Source organism: Triticum urartu, chromosome 4A, assembly GCF_056163025.1.
Source record: "Triticum urartu cultivar PI428250 chromosome 4A, HENAU_Tu73, whole genome shotgun sequence".
In the NCBI taxonomy this organism is placed as follows: domain Eukaryota; kingdom Viridiplantae; phylum Streptophyta; class Magnoliopsida; order Poales; family Poaceae; genus Triticum; species Triticum urartu.
The window spans coordinates 477,246,639-477,269,200 of record NC_141876.1 but is presented as its reverse complement, the minus strand read 5'-3'; positions in this window follow the sequence as shown (position 1 = coordinate 477,269,200).

Below are 22,562 nucleotides of genomic sequence, written 5' to 3'. Positions count from 1 at the left end.
TGCGCACACATGCGCTCAAAGTATAATATGTTATATCTCACATCATGACATGCATGTACCATACCGTATCGGATGAACCAAAATTTAATCCCCTCCTAATTATAAGTCAAATTAACCTCTTTTGCTGTCGGCCAAAGTGATTGACCAAGCGGGCACACAGAGATGGACGAAGCATCTCGCCAATAACCCCATGAGTGAGTGCTTGAGGACAACCGCCATTGCTTGCTTGTGGGCCAAACACATGTATGGAGATGTGTGGTTGTGATGTTTGAATACCTAATATATATATGCAGAACTTTGATGTGGCACGTACCTCAGAAACCTTTAAGTCCCCCACACGAACCGAGCTTCATGACACCCAGTATATATATGCTGCCCCTCCCCTCTTTGATGCGTAATATATACTCCTATGTATTGTACCACAACCAGAAAATAATCCACCTTATTCGTCAAATTACCTTTCTCGTTGTGTCATATATTAGATGGATGATGATGACCTCACGGGCCCATGGAGGGAAGCGTCGCAGGCGAATGATTGACAACCATCATCTGCACGTGGCCCAATGTGTTGGTGATGTTTTTAATACCCAATATGCACAACTTCTTTGTGGCACCTGTCTCGAAAACAAAAAAGTCCCACACGGAGCGAGATCGTTCATAACGTGTGTGTAGTATGTGCTGCCCCGGCCCCCTCCTTCCCTCTTCGACGCGTATGATATACTCCTAGCGCAACACAACCCAAAAACAAACCTCCTTATAGGGTCAAAGTGAAGAAGGACAACCTCGCGGGCCCACGAATGGAAGCATTGCACGCGAGTGACTGTCCTACATGATACGTAGTATATGTTGCCCTTGGACACCCTCTTCAATGGGTACTATATATACTCCTATCGTACGTAACAACAACCAAAAAATGACCATCCATGTTGGTCAAATTAACCTCTCTCACTGCATGTCATAGTGTTGGACGGCGACCTCGCGGGCCCAGAGAGAGTATCACACGCGAGTGAGTGCCTTAGGACCATCGCGTGCATGTGGTCCAAAGATGCATGCCAACTTTTTCTGCAGTGAACATGCGACCAAAGGAGTTTAGTGTTAAATTTTAAAAAATAGATAACATTTGTCTTTTTTTATACATTTTATTGATTTCCCAGGGATTTAATGTGGAAAAATTAAATTTGATCAACATGAGACCCATGATAGCGCATGAAAATGGATTGCAAAATCATATGTGTACAAGTCCCTGGGTGCATGTTTAGTCCCCATGCAAGAAATTTCTAACATCGAGAATCTTGATTTTAAAATGCAATAAATCTAAAACTAAGTTGAAATTCATGAAACCTATCATGGTGTCATATGGACACCAATAGAATGTCATATCATTATGTTTTTCAAATTTGAGACAAGTTTTGATATAATCTTCTTACAGACAGGAAATTATCAATAATTATCAACCAATATCACAAACAGACTCTTTATTCGAACCGTGTGCATTAGACCAACAGTGTGCGTGTTGTGCTTTGGTTATGCAATAAAGCGGCAAAATTAATCATCAAAAAGGAAAAAAAGCAATATAATACGTGCCACGCACGTGTCCCGTGTGCCGTACGAGCACGCATGAGTTGAAGAGACGCATGCTAGCAGTCCACCGCGTAGGCAGACTGGGAGGATGAGGCATGCGCGTGTTCGCTACGCACTCACCGTGGGGCATGCTAGTAGTTGTGTGAAATGAAGGTAGGCATGTGAGTTGTCCACTGTGCAGGCTCACCGGGAGGCGAGCCACTGGGAGGCATGCCCGATCCGCTGGTCGTAATAGGCAGCCGCACACCCTGTCACAGTCGTCACTGTTGCATGGAGTGTATTAGGATTTTGCCGAAGCACACCATTGGTGGGAGTGGCGACGCCGGGGCTATTGAAGCACCCACGCAACACATGAAGCTGGGTGCAAAGGTTGCTGTCGCCGCCGAAGAGGTCTCGCGTGGGCAGCAGCGTGACATTGACTTCGTCGCCATCGTCGTGCCTCCCTAGCCAGAGGCGGAGGTCCATGGCTACTCCGGCCCCTCCCCTTTTGTTGGGAACAGAAATCGTTGGTTATGTTCACCCAGTCCATGAAATCAGATTAAGATTCGTTAGATCCGTGTAGTGTATTGATTGTTGGAATGGTATCTATGGTTAGTGATTAATTGTTTGTTCGGTACAAATGATTTTTTGCTAATAATCCAACTAGGGTTAGCGTGCGTGCTAATAATTCATAGCCAGATCTTGAGAATTGATTTTGAATGTCCCACATATATGTTTGTGCCCTTTTTTTCTTCCAGATCTTGAGAATTGATTTTGAATGTCCTACATGTATGCTTCTGCCTTTTTCAGATTGCTATGTACACAGATGAGGCTCCGGCCAGCGGCGTCGCTGGCTGTAGATCCTGCACCCGGCAGCGCGGACAGAAGCGACCACGCCCTGTATTCGAGGAACCCGTAGAATATTGGGCGGACCGCATCAGCGATCTCTCGGACGCCATCCTTGGGGAGATCATCTTCCTTCTCCCCACCAAGGATGGCTGCCGCACACAGGTCCTCGCATCTCAGTGGCGCACTCAGTGGCGCGCCGCGCCTCTTAATCTCGACTATCACCGGCTATCCGCCGTTGATGATTTTGAACTCCATGGAGCCATCATCTCCTCCCACAAGGGCTCCTTTCAACGCCTATGCATCCCGACATGCTGCTTGATGCACATACCCTGCACGGTGGATGCCTGACTGACATCTCGTCAATTCGAAAAACTCCAACATCTTGAGTTCTACCATTACTATGCAAATAGCTTTCCACCAAGCGTTGTAGCTGTGCCCTCACCACCAATGTCCATCTCATGGTTTTCCTCCTCTCTCCACACCGCCACCCTGGCTCGGTGTTATCTACCAGAAAATCTGGTACAAATGCTTCGACTCCCACTTCTAAACAACTCACGCTTGTGGTGGTCTATCTGTCGGAGGCCTCACTGCACAACATCATCCACTCCTGCTGCCCTGCCCTGGAGCGCTTGCTGCTTGTTTTTGGAAAAGAAATTCATATCTGTTGTATCCAAATAAAGTCGCCTCACCCTGTAAGAATTGGAATTTGCTTTAAAGGATAAGAGCTCATTATTAAATATGCCCCTTCACTCCAAAGGCTGCACCTTGATTACCGTTATGCACCTTCGCAAATAACTGTGGTCTCTGGGCCTAAACTGGAGACCTTGGGTGTAATTCCTGATCTGTTTGAAGGTTACAAGATGGTAGTTGGTTCCACACTTATTCAGGTACTATATATTATCATCAACACTTTTGTAATCATAAGCTGCAGTTTTCATTTGTGTGCATAAGTTTTATATCATCAACACTTCTGTAATCATAACCTGCATTTTTCATTTGTGCGCATAAGTTTTATATAATCTTGGAGTACACTTTTGGTACTAATATTACATTCTATGCTCAATGAAGAGTTTGTCCATGGGTACCCTATCAATAGTGCTGGATTCTGTCAAGACCTTACATATTAGTATGTGGTGTTTGGATATGAACATGATTATCGGCTTGCTGTGATGCTTTCCATGCATGTCTGGAGAATTTGCATATAGAGGTGATGATATTAAGTACATTGATATACTTTACTAGAACTAACCGTTCAGCTGTACTATTTTTTTAGACATTAACTATTTTCAGTCTTCATGTCTATTTAGGCTAAAGGACATGGAAAAATGTGTAACCAATCGGTGGCATAAGAAGCACCGGGATTTTCTCAGTTCTCATGATGGCCGTTTGAGGACAATAATGCTGGAAGGATATGCATCCAACCATGCAAACACTAACTTTATCACATTCTTCCTGTTGAATGCGAGAGTACTATTGTCCATGAGGAGTAAATTTTTTAATGAAACTTTCTCACGGATGGACACATTGAACAACATAAAAGAAGTTTTAGGTGGACAAAAGGGATTCTGAACGTGCTCGGCTTCTATTTACAACTACTTGTCTTCATGTACCAGTAGATTTAATGGCCCGGGATCTTGATTTCATGGATCAGGCCGATCCATTTGATTGTGACTGCCAAAAACTTTGGTTGAGTTAGTTGTTATTGTCCTGATCAATCTGGATTTTGTGTAAACCAGATGAATAATTAATCATCGTGCTTTTGTACCTTCTGTAAGCTGGGGTTAGATATTGCTGCCCTTTTCAACTCGGCTTTGACCCATATTTTCCTTCATACAAACCAGAGCTTCTATCAAGAAGCCTCGTGGTTCCGAGAGGGAACTTGGTCACATGATCTGTGTGTGAAACGACATACTCTGTATCTTCCCGCCTTGATTTATTTTATAGAGGCAACATGCAACGGTGCTTAACATATGAAATTACTTAGGGTTCATTTCGCCTTTTTATACATTGATCTTCCTAGGCATTTTAAAGAAATTCTCCACCATGTTATTATCACAAACGATCATATTAGTCTAACTGTGGGCGTTCAACTAACCATTTACTACCGCGGGCAGCTGTCTGATTAGACGGGATAACTGTTAGCAGTCCGCTGCGCACGCTCACCATACTAGGAAGCGAACCTCGAGTGCTGCAATTAATTGCTGGTTTTGGACTTTTGTTTCGGCCACCTCGGGAAGGTACATAGAACAGTCCTCTGTTCTCATCTACAAGTATCGCTGCCAAGGATCAGCGCCTACTGCGAGATGGAGGACAAGCCGGCCAACAAGTGGGCGCGTGTCGGGCCAGGACCACAAGAGCCTCCGGCGAACATGGACTTCATCAGCAGCCTCCTCGACGAGATGTTGGTAACCATCATATTCCACCTTGCCATCAAATATGGCTTGTGGACCACTGTCCTCTCGCAGCGGTGGTGCCCCCTCTGGCACTACACCCCCTGGACCTCATCGTCGATCACGAGTTATGCAGCAGGGAGCATCAACACCTAGATGCATTATCCCATGTTCTTGCCTCGCACCCTGGGCCAGTCAGACGCCTTGCTATCGGCAGGCTCAGGCCCCATAACAAGACCGAACCCAGGTTTCACTACCAGTTCCTATCCCTAGCCCTGGATCGGCTCGAGGAGCTCAGCTTTCATGTTGGACGTCCTTGCTCGTTGCCACCGTCCGTGCTCCACCTCGCGCCCACGCTGCGCCCCGCTACATTCAGGCGGTGCATTTTCCCCCGGATTGATGTCGCGCGCCCTATTCATCTCCCTAAACTCAAGCACCTCGAGCTCATTGCCGTCTGCATCTTAAAGGAGGATTTGGAGCACCTACTCGTCGGCTGTACAACGCTTGAGTACCTTCGTCGCCATGCGATGTATGGGTTCATTAGCCTCCACATCACCTCGATGAATGCCCGTGCGATTTATGTGCATTGCTAGCGCCGCCCAAGGCTGTCAGTTGAGGTGTCTCACGATATGGTCATTGAGAATGCGCCTTTCCTCGAGAGATTGTATGTACTTGACTGATTAGGTTCAAGAAGAATCAGGGTCATTCATTCACCGAAACTGACAGTGTTGGGCTATTCGTGTGCTGAATTCAACGAAGTTGTTACTGGATCATTATCCGTTCAGGTACAAGATTCTTCTTCTACTCCTTCTTATATATTATTTGACAGCACATTTTATCTATTTTTGTAGATCTATATGTTTGCCTGTCATCCAGAAAATGATTCCCACAAGCTTGACCCGGCCTCTGCGCACAATGAATATCTTGGCACTACAATCTGTCGGCCCTGATCTGGATGAAGTTGTTAGATTCCTTAGATGCTTTCCTTGCACAGAGAAGCTATACATCAAGGTGATGCTCCTCTCCTGTTAATTGTTAACCACAATGGAGCTCAATTTTTTGTTACTTTTACCCATGATTATAATGACAAATGTAGAATGATTTCTAAAGTAAATTTTGAGGATTTCAATACATTTTTTTGAGATGCTAGTGTTGTACGTGTTTTATTCCTTTGCCCGTCATGCTTTCATGATAAAAGTTTATCATGAAAAATTGAAGGTGGCATTTCACTCTTTTCGTGTATTTTAGAACTCTTGCAAATCAAAGAGGCTCGAAGTGTTCAAATCTGTAGCTAGGCACTAATATGTTGTCTTCGTTTGTAGATACTAGTAGGCCCGAAAGTAGAAAATGTTGGGGAATATAATAATCCCATTGAATGCTTTGATCTTCATCTCACAGAAATTACTTCTAATGAGTACCAAGGCACCACACCAGAAATTAAATTCGCCAGGTTCTTTGTTGAGAAAGCAAGGTTGCTCAAGGTAATGAAGTCTGCCCTATATTTACTGTGCAGAAGAGAATGGATTGCTAAAGAGCGCAGGCATGTTCAACTTAATGGAAAAGGCTCTGCAGGAGCTGAATTTCAGTTTGTAACTTCATATGACATATTTTTCGGAAGTCGCTATATTGAGCCGCTATATGACTTCTTGGTGGCTGGTCCTTTCACAGAAATAATGCATGAAAAATATTCTGAAGAAGATGAATTTTATGTGTCTGAATAGTTTGAACCTTGTAATCTTTGAATTTGGGCCTTGTAATGCTGGAATTTGAACCTTGCAATATTTATGGTATTTGTTATATAACGTAATTGGATGTTTAATTTGGTTTTGCAGTCATGTCATGTTATAAGTATATATATGTTGTTCTTCTGTACACAGAGCATAGATTTTGTGCAGACAGAGCATATCCAATCGACAAGGACCACACTAGGGAACCCATCAGTGATGAATTCATCAATCGCAAATGGTTGTATACCAGCAAGCATTTGCACACACACATGGATCAATTGTATGTCACGTATTGTCGGATGTGGGGCTTCGCCAAACCCTTAAGGTTCGAACACTAGGGTGCGCACGCAGTCTTCCCCTCCTACCGATCTACGCTCTAGCTCACGAAGATCTTGCGGACGAACTCGACGAACTCACAACACAGAAAGACATGGGGTTTATACTGGTTCGGGCCACCGTTGTGGTGTAATACCCTACTCCAGTGTGGTGGTGGTGGATTGCCTCTTGGGCTGATGATGAACAATACAAGGGGAGAACAACCTCCTGAGGTTGAGGTGTTCTTGCGCGTGGGAGCTTGTGGTGTGTCTCTCGATCTCTGGTGATCTCCTCTAGCTAAGATGAGGTGATCCCCCTGCCTATCCACTGTGGTGGCTAGTCCTATTTATAGAGGCCCTGGTCCTCTTCCCAAATATCGAGTGGGAAGGGAGCCAACAATGGAGGGCTAATTTGAAGGGGGACAGCTAGTACAAGCTATCCTGACAAAAGTAGTCTTCGCCTGCACAAAGCTCTGGTGGCGCTGCTTTGGGCTCCACGGTGAACTTCGTATTGCAGTTCGCGGTCTTGGTCTTGTTGCACCGGAATGACAACCTTTGCCTGATGCATCGGTACTCCATGGCTGCGCTTGCCCCCTTTGCACCAAAGAGGAAACAAGGACGCTGCGCACACTGGCGCCCGCCTGGTGCCCACCTGGTGCCGATCGTCATGGCTCACGTCACGAGAGCCTCGTGAGGTTTGCCTTGCCTTGATATCTCCGCTCCTCGTGAGCCTTCCTAGCTAGGCCACTCCAGAGAAGGTCTTGCGTCGTCCGCCTCGCGAGGCTTGGCCCCTCGCGAGGGTCTTGGATGCTTTGTTGGTGAAGACGGGCCGTACGGCCTGCTGGCTCAGCCACGCCGCGGGCCACAGGCAGGCAAGTCTGGGGACCCCCGTTCCCAAAACACCTATAGTAGCCCCCGGGCCCAAGGTGCGCTCGGGCTTGGCTTCGCGGCGAAGCCAAGGGTCAAGCTCGAAGCGCCGCGGTCCCCAAAAGCCTGCGGCCATGGTTGATGCTTGGCGGTTGATTGGACGTGGGCACCTCCGCTTCCCCATGCTGCCCCGACGACTGCACGACTTGAAAAGTCTCTACGACATGCAAGGGAAACCATCATTACCTGCAATCATGGGAGACGCCGGTTGGCCTTCTCTTGCTAAAATGGGTAGGGGGCGGAGCCCCCGTTGCCCATCTCTTCCTCGCTTGGTCGCTTCTTCTTTGCTTCATTGCTTGCAGCGCCTCCGATGGTGCCACGAAGGAAGTTCTCTGCCCATGAGAAGGGGAAGGCCCCTCGCGAGGGCCCCGGTTCCCCGGCGCCCAAGCACGCTGCGACCCCCGCCGTGGCCCACCGTCGAGGCAGCGCCGTGCCACGCGGAGGGGACCATCCCGACCATGGTGGTCCCGCTAATGTGGGGAGGCGCGCGATGGTGGCGAGGCCTCCCCACCTGCACTTCCATTCAGCGGAGGCATCACCGGAGTTCTTTGTCTGGTCGGAGAACCCAGCCGGCAACTCGCTCCAGCTTCCGCGCTTCCTTGTCGATGAACTGCCGGCCCCTGGTCCAGGAGGGCTCTGGTTGCAGGCAGATGGTTGCTGCAGCAAGGCCTCCTGGGTCGCGGTCGAGACTTCCGCCGCAGGCAACATAGCCCTGGCCCGCGGCTGGCAAACGTTCGGCCGCGCGCGCGGCCTGGGCAGGATGTGCATGCTCCACTTCAAGTATGACGATGGGTCGACCCTCTACATGAGGGTGTTCAGGGAAGATGGTCGCCGCGCCGGGTGCTGCCCCGAGATAAACGACGGTGAGGAGGTGCTCGGCCTTGGTGATGGTTGCGACGAGGGTGAGGGCGAGCCTGCCCTTGGCGGCGACCGCATCTCTTCCAACTACGGCGGCTCTTCCTCCAGTGAGGCTTTAGCGGCGACGGCTACGACCAGCCGCCGCGCCCACTTCAAAATAGGCAGCGGGTCATCTCATCGCCGAGCCTCCATGAAGCGCGAGGAGGGGTCTGGCTAGGCTCAGGCGTTGCTAAGGGCCCACCCCCGCGGATTGCTGAAACGCCGCTTTGTTTAGCTTTTTCCCTTTCCTTGACTTGGCGCTTAGCATCGCGGTACCGGAGGGGCACAGATTAGGAGAGATGCGCCAGCTTCCAGGCTCGAACGAGGGTGACTCGGGAGAAGGCAGAGAGAAGAAAAATGCTCGCGAGGGCACCTGCCTAGCCCCCTCATGAGGTATGCGAGAGAGAGAGAGATCACGAGGAAACCAGAGCCGAAAAACACGATAAAAGGCGAAGGAACCAAGTCAGCAAGGAACGCCAAAGGCAAAATCAATTAATGAGAAGCAAGCCAACTACGGAAAGCAAATGAAAAGCCGCGTCCGGAACCTAATCTAGTCTTCAAGTCTTCTCACCAGCACGGAGCTAAGTGCTATCCACTAGGCATGGGAGGGAGCCCCAGGGCCTGAGGTCGGCGCTCCTGAGACTCCGGGGCGTGTACAGCCCCAACTCATTATTACTTGAGAGTGTCACGGGCGGCGATTCTTCACAGGCACCGGGCCTTGCTTCACAGGCTCTGGGCCTTTCTTCACAGGCTCTGGGCCTTGCTTCACAGGCACTGGGCCTTGCTTCACAGGCTCTGGGCCTTGCTTCACAGGCACTGGGCCTTGCTTCACAGGCTCTGGGCCTTGCTTCACAGGCACTGGGCCTTGCTTCACAGGCTCTAGGCCTTGCTTCACAGGCACTGGCCTTTCTTCATGGGTAGAACTTCCGGAGGTGCTGGATGTTCCAGGCGTTTTGGATAGGTGTCCCCTCTTGCGTCTCCAAGCGCACAACGCCGGGCCTGGAAATGTGGATGACCCTGAACAGGCCCTCCCACATGGGTGAAAGTTTGTGCAACCCTTCCCTAGAGAGGACCCGCCTCAGGACTAGGTCACCTGTCTCAAGCGTCTTGGAGCGAATGTTGCAGCAATGGTAGCACCGTAGCACTTGCTGGTACCTTGCCGCCCTTAATGCAGCTTCGCGACGATGTTCCTCCCCCAGCACGAGATCCATCCCCCGCATCGCGTCCTGCTATGTTTCGTCGAACGCTAGGACTCGCGCGGAGTGATGCTTGACCTTGTGAGGGAGGACTGCTTCAGCTCCGTAGACGAGGAAGAACGGAGTCTCGCCCGTCGGCTTGGTAGCGGTGGTGCGGATGGACCACAACATGGACTGGAGCTCGTCGTGCCAGCCCCTGCCGCAGGCCTCCAGCTTCTTCTTGAAGGACCTAGTCTTGAGGCCCCTTAGGACCTCAGCGTTGGCGCGCTCAGCCTGACCATTGCTCCCGGGGTGGGCTACCGAAGCGTAGCAGATCTGCGTTCCAAGGTTAGCATAGTAGGTTTTAAAGAGGTTACAAGTAAATTGCGAGCCATTATCTATGATGATGCGGTTGGGGACCCTGAAGCGGCTCACGAGGCCCTTGATGAACTTGACAACAGAGCCGGCTGGAATGGCTCGGACGGCTTCCACTTCTGCCCACTTGGTGAACTTGTCGATGGCGACGTAGAGATAGCGGTAGCCCCCTGGCGCTCGTGGGAACAGGCCTAGGATGTCTAGCCCCCAGACCGCGAATGGCCACGTGAGCGGGATGGTTTGGAGGCCCTGAGCAGGCTGATGGATTTGCTTGGCGTGGAATTGGCAAGCTTCGCAAGACTTCACCAGCTCAGCTGCATCGTTGAGTGTTGTAGGCCAATAGAATCCGCTGAGGAAGGCCTTGCCGACGAGGGTCCGTGATGATGAGTGATGTCCACAGTCCCCACCATGTATGTCAATCAGCAGCTCCTTCCCTTCATCGTTGGAGATGTAGCACAGCGTGACATCGTTCGGCCGTTTTCTGTACAACTCGCCGTCTTGGATGCAGTATGCCATGGCCTATCGGGCCACCCGCTCCGCGTCTTCTTCCTTCTCCGGCAGTGTCCCGTGCATCAGGTACTCCTTGAACTCCTTAGTCCATCACTCCTCCTGGGGCTCGAGCGCCAAGAGCAGCCGAGCTCCCGAGGTCGGGCCGCAAGCTGGGGCTCCCGAGGCCGGGGGCTGAGGGAGCTCCTCCCGAGGTTGAGCCATGCTTGAAAGAGGTGGTGTAACTGACGGCTTGAAGAACCGCTCTTCGAAGATGCCGGGCTCTTGCGCTTGCCGCTTGGATGCTTTCTTGGCGATGTCGTCAGCTTCCGTGTTGGTGCCCCGGGGCACGTGCTGCAACTCCAGGCCTGCGAACTGCTTTTCCATTTTGCGCACCTCCACAAGGTAGGCCTCCATGTGCTCGTCCTTTGGCTCGTACACTTTGTTGCAGAAGTTGACGAGGAGCTGCGAGTCGCCCTTGACGGTAAGGCGCCTCACCCCCATAGCCGCCGCAGCCTTTAGGCCGGCTATGAGGCCATCGTATTCTGCAATATTGTTGGAGACCTTCTCGCCGTGCTGGAAGCAGAGTTGCACGGCGTAGTAAAGCTTGTCCTAAGTGGGCGAGACGAGCACTACTCCAGCCTCCGCTCCCTGGTGCGCATAGGCGCCATCAAAATACATGACCCAGCCGTCTAGCGCCTCACTTCCCGGGGAGGTGGACCGGTCTTCTCCTTCCTCAAGAGCCCGGGCATCTGTCCATTCTTCCACAAAATCAGCGAGCGCGGCTCCCTTGATGACCCTGGTGGTGCTAAACTCCAGCTGAAATGCTTGCAGCTCGATGTTCCATTCAGCGACCCTTCCGGATGAGTTTGGGCTCCTGAGTACCCTCTCCAATGGGTAAGACGAGATGACCTTGATGGGGTGCCCCTGGAAGCAGTGCCGCAGCTTGCGCGAGGCCACCAAAAGTGCGAGCAAGAGCTTCTGCGGTATGGGTAGCGCACCCTCGCGTCTCACAGTACGGTGCTGACGAAGTACACCGGGTGCTCGACGAGGGCTGGCACACTGTTGAGGCTCGGGTCCTGCAGAGATTGTGGCATATCCTGAGGTGATGGGTCTACAGAGACCTGACTGTCCTAAGGAGCTTCTGCGATGTTGCCCTGCTGAGCTTGATCTTCCGTCGCTGATGGCTTTGTTGCACCTTCCTGGCCCCGCGCTGCATCAGCTCTGGCGGAGTACGGGGTGGCGGCACACCGTTGTCTTGACGCTCCTCCCGAACCTCCACCAGCACCGCGCTGGCGGAGTACGGGGTGGCGGCAAGGTAAAGCACCAGAGGCTCAACAGGCTATGGTGCTACCATCACTGGGGGCTGGTGAGATATTTCTTGAGGTCTCGGTAGGCCTGGTCGGCCTCCGGGGTCCACTCGAAGGGGCCTTTCTTCTTCATGAGCTTAAAGAATGGTAAGGCGCGCTCGCCTAGCTTAGAGATGAAACGCCCTAACGCGGTCACCCGTCCTGCCAGCTTTTGCATCTCCTTGAGGGTCTGTGGTGGGCTCATGTCTTTGCTGGCCTTGATCTTCTCTGGGTTCGCCTCGATCCCTCTGTGGGATATGAGAAACCCTAGCAACTTGCCAGATGGGACACCAAACACACACTTCTCCGGGTTAAGCCTCAAGTCCACCCGGCGCAAACTCTCAAAGGTCTCTTCCAAGTCTTGAACCAACGTCCTCGCCTCGCGAGATTTGACCACTATGTCATCAACGTAGGCCTCTGTGTTCCTGCCGAGCTGCCACCCCAAGGCGATGTGCATTAGCCGCTGAAAGGTTGTGCCCGCGTTGCGAAGGCCGAAAGGCATGTAGGTGTAGCAGTACACCCCACATGGTGTCAAGAAGGCCGTCTTCTCCACATCCTCCTGATGACCCACAAGTATAGGGGATCTATCATAGTCCTTTCGATAAGTAAGAGTGTCGAACCCAACGAGGAGTAGAAGGAAATGATAAGCGGTTTCCAGCAAGGTATTCTCTGCAAGTACTGAAACAAGTGGTAACAGATAGTTTTCTGATAGGATAATTTGTAACGAGCAACAAGTACCAAAAGTAAATAAGGTGCAGCGAGGTGGCCCAATCCTCTTTGTAGCAAAGGACAAGCCCGGACAAACTCTTATATGGAGAAAAGCGCTCCCGAGGACACATAGGAATATCATCAAGCTAGTTTTCATCACGCTCATATGATTCGCGTTCGTTACTTTGATAATTTGGTATGTGGGTGGACCGGTGCTTCGGTGCTCTCCTTACTTGGACAAGCATCCCACTTATGAGTAACCTCTATTGCAAGCATCCGCAACTACAACAAAAGTATTAAGGTAAACCTAACCATAGCATGAAACATATGGATCCAAATCAGCCCCTTATGAAGAAACACATAAACTAGGGTTTAAGCTTCTGTCACTCTAGCAACCCATCATCTACTTATTACTTCCCAATGCCTTCCTCTAGGCCCAAATAATGGTGAAGTTTCATGTAGTCGACATTCACATGACACCACTAGAGGAGAGACAACATACATCTCATCAAAATATCGAATGAATACCAAATTCACATGACTACTAATAGCAAGACTTCTCCCATGTCCTCAGGAACAAACAGAACTACTCACAAAGCTTAAACATGTTCATAATCAGAGGGGTATTAATATGCATATAGGATCTGAACATATGATCTTCCACCAATTAAATCAACTAGCATCAACTACAAGGAGTAATTAACACTACTAGCAACCTACTAGCACCAATCCTGGACTTGGAGACAAGAATTGGATACAAGAGATGAACTAGGGTTTTGAGAGCAGATGGTGCTGATGAATATGTTGATGGAGATTGCCCTCTCATGATGAGAGGAGCATTGGTGATGACGATGGCGATGATTTCCCCCTCCGGGAGGGAAGTTTCCCCGGCAGAACAGCTCTGCCGGAGCCCTAGATTGGTTCCGCCAAGGTTCTGTCTCATGGCGGCGGAGTTTCGTCCGAGAAGATGGCTTCCTATTTTTTCCCATCGAAAGACTTCATATAGCAGAAGATGGCCATCGGAGGGCCACCAGGGGGGCCACGAGGTAGGGGCGCGCCCAGGGGGTAGGGCGCGCCCCCACCCTCATGGGCAGGGTGTGGCCCCCCTGGTGAATCTCTTCCACTGAGTATTTTTTATATATTCTGAAAATGTCTTCCGTGAAGTTTCATGACTTTTGGAGCTAGGCAGAATAGGTCTCTAATATTTGCTCCTTTTGCAGCCCAGAATCCCAGCTGTGGGCATTCTCCCTCTTTATGTAAACCTTGTAAAATAAAAGAGAATAGGCATAAGTATTGTGACATTGCTACGTCTTGAGCTTGCGTTGGTTTTCCCCGAAGAGGAAGTGATGATGCAGCAGAGTAGCGTAAGTATTTCCCTCAGTTTTTGAGAACCAAGGTATCAATCCAGTAGGAGCCCATGCTCAAGTCCCTCGTACCTGTACAAAGCGATAGTTACTGGCAACCAACGCGATTAGGGGTTGTCAAGCCCTTCACGGTCATTTACGAGAGTGAGATCTGATAGATAGAATATTTTTGGTATTTTTGATATAAAGATGCAAAGTAAATAGCAAAACGATATAAAAGTGATGGAGATTGATATGATGAGAATAGACCCGGGGGCCATAGGTTTCACTAGTGGCTTCTCTCAAGAGCATAAGTATTCTACGGTGGGTGAACAAACTACTGTTGAGCAATTGATAGAATTGTGCATAATTATGAGAATATCTAGGCATGATCATGTATATAGGCATCACGTCTGTGACAAGTAGATCGAAACAATTCTGCATCTACTACTATTACTCCACTCATCAACCGCTATCCAGCATGCATCTAGAGTATTAAGTTAAAAACAGAGTAACGCCTTAAGCAAGATGACATGATGTAGAGAGATAAATTCATGCAATATGAAATAAACCCCATCTTGTTATCCTCGATGGCAACGATACAATACGTGCCTTGCTGCCCCTTCTGTCACTAGGTAAGGACACCGCAAGATCGAACCCAAAGCTAAGCACTTCTTCCATGGCAAGAACTACCGATCTAGTTGGCCAAACCAAACGGATAATTCGAAGAGACTTGCAAAGATAACCAATCATGCATAAAAGAATTCAAAGAAGATTCAACAAACACACCGCAAAAAGAAGATTACATCGAATAGATCTCCACAAGAGAGGGGGAGAACTTTGTATTGAGATTCAAAGAGAGAGAAGAAGCCATCCAGCTACTAACTATGGACCCGAAGGTCGGAGGTAAAATACTCACACTTCATCGGAGGGGCTAGGATGATGTAGAAGCCCTCCGTGATGACGGCCCTCTTCCGGCGGAGCTCCGGAACAGGCCCCAAGATGGGATCTCATGGATATAGAAAGTTGCGGTGGTGGAATTAGGGTTTTGGCTCCTGTTCTGATCGTTTGGGGGTACGTGTGTATATATAGGAGGAAGGAGTACGTCGGTGGAGCACTGAGGGGCCCACGAGGCATGGGGCGCGCCCTAGGGGGGCGCGCCCCCCACCCTCGTGACCACCTCTTTGATCCCTTGCAGTAGGGTCCAAGTCTCCTGGATCACGTTCGGTCAGAAAATCACGTTTCCGAAGATTTTATTCCGTTTGGACTCCGTTTGATATTCTGTTTATCTGAAACACTGAAATAGGCAAAAAACAGCAATTCTGGGTTGGGCCTCCGGTGTGCTCCATCTTCAAGCATACTAACAAAGCAATTATGTCTTCTCAAAATAACATGGCTAAAGAAAGTTATCCCTAAAAAATCATATAGTCTGGCTATGCTCCATCTTCCCCACACAAAGTATTTAAATCATGCACAACCCCGATGACAAGCCAAGCAATTGTTTCATACTCTTACTTTTTCAAAACTTTTTCAATCTTCACGCAATACATGAGCGTGAGCCATGGATATAGCACTATAGGTGGAATAGAATGGTGGTTGTGGAGAAGACAAAAAGGAGAAGATAGTCTCACATCGACTAGGCATATCAACGGGCTATGGAGATGCCCATCAATAGATATCAAGGTGAGTGAGTAGGGATTGCCATGCACCGGATGCACTAGAGCTATAAATGTATGAAAGCTCAACAAAAGAAACTAGTGGGTGTGCATCCAACTTGCTTGCTCACGAAGACCTAGGGCAATTTGAGGAAGCCCATCATTGGAATATACAAGCCAAGTTCTATAACGTAAAATTCCCACTAGTATATGAAAGTGACAACATATGAGACTCTCTATATGAAGAACATGGTGCTACTTTGAAGCACAACATATGAGACTTGCTATATCATGGTGCTACTTTGAAGCACAAGTGTGGAAAAAGGATAGTAGCATTGCCCCCTTTATTTTTATTTTTTTGGGCCTTCTTTTTTTTCATTGGCCTTTTTTGGGACAATGCTCTATTGAATGATGATCATCACACTTCTATTTATTTACAACTCAATGATTACAACTCAATACTAAAACAAAGTATGACTCTATATGAATGCCTCCGGCGGTGTACCGGGATATGCAATGAATCAAGAGTGACAAGTATGAAAGAATTATGAACGGTGGCTTTTCCACAAATACTATATCAACTACATGATCATGCTAAGCAATATGACAATGAAGGATGTGTCATGATGAACTAGATGGTGGAAAGTTGCATGGCAATATATCTCGGAATGGCTATGGAAATGCCATAATAGGTAGGTATGGTGGCTGTTTTGAGGAAGGTATATGGTAGGTGTATGATACCGGCGAAAGTTGCGCGGTATTAGAGAGGCTAGCAAGGGTAGAAGGGTGGGAGTGCGTATAATCCATGGACTCAACATTAATCATAAAGAACTCATATACTTATTGCAAAAATTTAGAAGTTATCAAAGCAAAGTATTACGCGCATGCTCCTAGGGGGATAGATTGGTAGGAAAAGACCATCGCTCGTCCCCGACTGCCACTCATAAGGAAGACAATCAATAAATAAATCATGCTCCGACTTCATCACATAACGGTTCACCATACGTGCATGCTACGGGAATCACAAACTTCAACACAAGTATTCTTTAAATTCACAACTACTCAACTAGCATGACTTTAATATTATCACCTCCATATCTCAAAACAATTATCATGCTTCAATCTTTTCTTAGTATTCAACACACTCAAAAGAAAGTTTCACAAATATTGAATACCAAGCATATTATTATTAGGAAAATTACCATGCTTATTAAGAGACTCTCAAATTAATTTAAGTGAAGCATGAGAGATCAATAGTTTCTTTAAAACATATCCACCACCGTGCTCTAAAAGATCTAACTGAAGCACATAGAGCAAAATTATCTAGCTCAAAAGATATAAGTGAATCACATAGAGCAAAATTATCTAGCTCAAAAGATATAAGTGAAGCACATAGAGCAAAATTTTCTAGCTCAAAAGATATAAGTGAAGCACATAGAGTATTCTATCAAATTTTAATTCATGTATGGCTCTCTCAAAAAGGTGTGTACAGCAAGGATGATTGTGGAATACTAACAAACAAAGACACAAATAATACAAGACACTCCAAGCAAAACACATATCATGTTGGTGAATAAAAATATAGCTCCAAGTAAATTACCGATGGAAGTGGACGAAAGAGGGGATGCCTTCCAGGGCATCCCCAAGCTTTGACTTTTTGGTGTCCTTGGATTATCTTGGGGGTGACATGGGCATCCCCAAGCTTAGTCTCCTGCCACTCCTTGTTCCATGATCCATCAAAAGAATTCACCCAAAACTTGAAAACTTCACAACACAAAACTCAAAATAGAAAACTCATGAGCTCCGTTAGCGAAAGAAAACCAAAGACCACTTCAAGGTACTGTAATGAACTCATTATTTATTTATATTGGTGTTAAACCTACTGTATTAAAACTTCTCTATGGATTATAAACTATTTTACTAGCCATAGATTCATCAAAATAAGCAAACAACACACGAAAAACAGAATCTATCGAAAACAGAACAGTCTGTAGTAATATGTAGCTAGAGCAAGATATGGGACCCCAAAAATTCAAAAATAAATTGATGGACGTGTGTAATTTATCTATTAGTCATCTGAAAAAAGAATTAACTAAATAGCACTCTTCAAATAAAAATGACAGCAGTTCTCATGAGCGCTAAAGTTTCTGTTTTTTACAGCAAGTTCAACAAGACTTTCCCCAAGTCTTCCCAACGGTTCTACTTGGCACAAACACTAATTAAACACAAAAAACACAACAAAAACAGAGGCTAAATAATTTATTTATTACTAAACAGGATCAAAAAGCAAGGAATAAAAATAAAATTGGGTTGCCTCCCAACAAGCGCTATCGTTTAACGCCCCTAGCTCGGCATAACAAGAAAGAATAGATCTAGGTATTGCCATCTTTGGTAGGTAATTATTCAATTAGGAATCTACCATCTTTATGAATTTCTTTCTCTTTATTAATTATCAAACTTTTAGGCACAAGATCGAAAAGTTCGTTTGTAATAAGTTGTTCTTTAATGATAGCAAAAAGATTGGGATGAATACTTATAGATTTAAGATCAGCAGTTTCCTTGCTAGATGATTCACCCTTATTTTTAGGAACATACATAAGCTTGGCAATCATAGCCCACCCCTAGGGTCAGCGCTACGCACGGCCACCAACACATATCCTATAAACACCAGAAACTAGTTGCAACTCCTGGACAGAGGACGAGAGGGGTCAGTAAGTCGAGCGGGGTCATATTTCAGGGCCCAATGTGTGGTAGTAGCTGTTTCATGGATCACAAACACAGAACTCAGTTCCTGAGAACGGTTTCAATGAGACAACCCACCATGTACTCCTACATGGCCTCTCACCGCTACCTTTACCAAATCATGTTCACACACTTAGCTCACACAGACCTGACACAACTCTAAGCAATAGCAGGAATGACAAACAAGCATGAATGAGTAGGCACATCAGGGCTCAAACAACTCCTACTCATGCTAGTGGGTTTCATCTATTTACTGTGGCAATGACAAGTCATGCAGAGCATAAGGGGTCAGCTACCACAGCGAGTAACAGTTGAATCGTTGTTGTCCTAATGCAGTAAAAGAGAGAAGGAGCGGGAGAGTGGGATTGTATTGGAATGAACAAGGGGGTTTTGCTTGCCTGGCACTTCTGAAGATAGTAATAGCTCTTCATCGGCGTCATCGAACTCAGCCTCGGTACAACATCTACCGAGAGGGGACAACCACCGACAATAGAGAAGGAACACAATCAATGCAATGCACAACATGATGCATGATAATGGCATGGCAATATGTTGTTGATTGAGCTAATGCAACTAGCAACACAATTAAATGAAGTTGGTTTGAATACAAAATTCAAATTCAAACTCCATATATGATTAGTTAAATGCCATTTATTTGTTTTGTCCAAAACAGAGAACAAACATTGTTCAAACATGCATGAAAATGCTACAGATGGATTCCTTGAATTTTTCTGATAATTTTTCATATATAAATTATTTCATTTGGAGTTACGGTTGAATTTTTATGATTTTTGGAAGTTTAGGCAATTTTCTGGAATTCCTGGATTATTTTAAAATCCAGAAAAACACTTACTGCATCAGCATGACGATAGCACGACGTCAGCAAGGTCAACGGGGTCCAAACTGACCCGTGGGGTCCATTGGCTAGTGAGTCAGACACTAATCCCCCGTTGACTTGGGCTTTGACCCGCTGCGGGGCCCGTTGTCAACGTCTAAAAGTGGTTTAGCTGGCGGTGATTAGCACTAATTACACGGCCACGTCAGCACGTTGGAGTTTGGCCGGCGGCGACCTCAAGCCGCGGCGGAGTCCGCTCGGGATTGAGCTACGGACGACGGTTTCGGGCGAGGTTTGCGGCTATGGGATGCTGGCACACGCGCGCATCCAGTGGTGGCAGCGACTGGAGCTGGGGTGGCCTGTAGCGGCGGCGGTGGCGAGTTGGGCGGCGGCCGAAGTTCAGCCGGCAATGGTTTGGGCGATGCCGAGCAAGGGATGAGCCGTGGTTAGTGGTGTTCGACTCACGGAAGTGCGGTGAGTGCAACGGTGAGCTCGAACGCCAGGTTGCGCGACCGTAGCTACGATGGCGACATGGCCGGCAGCGGGGAGCTTCGGGCTCGATCGGAAGACGGGGCTAGGGAACAGGAACGGAGGGGGACAGCAAGGCGGAAACAACGGGAGCTCACAGGGAGGTCGTAGAACGGCTCAGCGGGCTTGGGGACGTCCTCGGTGGCGCGAATCGACCGGCGGTGATCCACGGGTCCGAGGAGGAAGAAGAGCTCGGGGTCGTCGTCACGGAGTTCCTGGCGGCGCCTAGATTGGTGCAGAGGACGCGGGGGGCGAGGCGGAGCTCGTGGCATAGCTGGATGGGCGTGGGGAGGTCGATGGCAGCGGCGAACGACGGCGGTGCGTCCATGGAGGCTTCGGCCATGGCAGGGAACGGGCGAGGGGGAGAGCAAGGGAGGGAGAGATCGATCCATACGGTTCTGGGGGGTGGCGTGGCGCTACGGAAGGCTCAAAGCGCTTTAGGGAAGCAGGAGGTGGCTCGCGCGTGGACGCGCGCGGTGAGCACGCGCCTTCGTCCTCCTGGCAGAGGAGGAAGACGACAGGGAGGAGGCCAGTGGGCTGGGCCAGCGAGCTGGGCCGGCCAGGCAAGTGGCCTAGGTAGGTCCTTCTCTCTCTCTCTTTCTTTTATTTCTATTTTTCTTTTGTTCTGTAAGTTTGTGGCATTACTAAAAATATCTAGGCACTTTCAAAAATCACCAAACTGTGCATGCCCAATGTTTAGAATATATCAAACATGGAACATTTTGGTTTGGGATTATTTGGACATTTTAAATATTTTATAGTATTTAAGTGCCCAAATTCAAATACAATAAGATTTAATTCAAAAAATCCAGAATGGCCTAGAAATATGTGCATGACTTTTGGCAGAGGTTTTCACCTTTAACAAAAATCATGAACTTTTCTAAAGGGCAATTGGGATCATTGAAAATATTTTTTATTGAACCTAGTTGAATTCATTTGGTGCTAGGGTTTCAACAATCCCCATTTCAAGTTTCATGAAATTTAAACATGATGCATGGATGTAAAGCCACTAGTTACAAGCAAACTCTAGGGCTGTGACAAGGGCGTTTTTACATTCGCCCCCCTAGCCAAATAAATAAATTGTCTATTAAAGGGATGGGGATTCTTAGATCCAATCCATACCATTGTCCCACAGTGAGAATCCATCGGAGCACGCTTCGGGGAAAATCCACTCCAACATGGCCGACCACCGCAGCTCCTCCTCCCGCCCCCGTAGCCCTAAGCCCGGTGATTGGGAGAGGTGTTCCGTCCCACACAATCGATTAGTAGAGCTGCAGACTTAGGGATTTCTCCCTCCAGCGTATATGGTCCCCGTCCGAGCTGGGCTCGCCACCTATAATGGCGGGGAGCAAGCGGAGAGCTTCCCCAGCCCCTCTAAGGGGGAGCGGGTGTGCCTTGTTCCTTACTTACTAAGGGGACTCGGATTTCCAATTCATCCGTTCCTCCGCGGGCTCCTGGAGTTTTACGGCCTCCAACTCCATAATTTCACCCCTGTTTCCATATTACATATCGCTGGCTATGTTGCCCTTTGCGAGCTATTTCTGGGCTGTGAGGCTCATTTCGAGCTGTGGAAAAGGTTATTTTGCCTCGTGCCCCGCACACAGAAGGGGTCACTTTATCAAGTGGGCGGAGCCGAAATATGGTGCATCGCCAAAACCGGATACCTGTCCGGTACTCCGAAGAAAACGTCCGAGGACTGGCCTTCGGAGTGGTTTTATATGGAGGACGTCCCCCTTCCAGACCCTGTTCGGCGGGGTCTTCCTGAGTTCGACAATGCTCCTCTGAAGAAACTCTGAAGCTGGCGCCTACGGAGCCCCCAGGAGGAAGACAAAGGAGAAGTCCTTTACCTGATGAACCGGATTAAAGCGCTCGCTCAATCAGGATTGACAATAATCGAGGTTATGTCAATATGCATAATGCGGGGAGTGCAGCCACTTCAATATTGAGGGCACCCCTTGTGGTGTTTTACCGGGGAAGATGATGCCACCCATTGCGGCCGTAGGGGACCAGACTCTGCTGCCACTTTAGCAAAAATTATGTCTGAGTTTTTCAAGGGACAGGAAGAGGAGTTCATCAGTATCCGGCCATGGGATGGATTCCCTATGTACAACCCTCCAAGCTGGGTGAGTTATACCTCTTTACTCCCATTCTTCCCGCATTCTTCGTCGTAGGTACTCACCTTGCCACTGTACGGCGGGAACTGCGAAAAGTTGTAAGGGAGGTTAACATCCCAACTCCACAACCAGAGGATCCTGGCCAGGCCCTCGGTCCCGGACTCGAAGAGGATTCGGACATATTCGTGGAGCTGATAGACAGGCAATTATATCAATTGAGCTGCGATGACGCCATGGTGGCCATAACGGCCGACTATCCCGGACCGCTCCCTGCATCGCACGTAAGAAAAACCAAAATCCCAACTCCAAAACTAGGATCCCCTTTTAGACACTTCACATACCGTACACATATGGTGTTTTACATGGAAGGCATTCGGGACGTCGTGCCGAGCCCGCAGCAACTCGCCAACAAGAGGCACCGAAGCCGGGTAGGCCAAAAAGGAAGGCGGTCAGGACGGAGACGCCGGCGCAGAGGTATGACACAAAACCCCGCTCTGTGGTTGTCGTCTTTCTCAAAATATAATGACGTCCATGATTCTTCAATAGAAAAAGCGCTCGCCGAAGTATATCTGGAGAGGCTGCCGATCA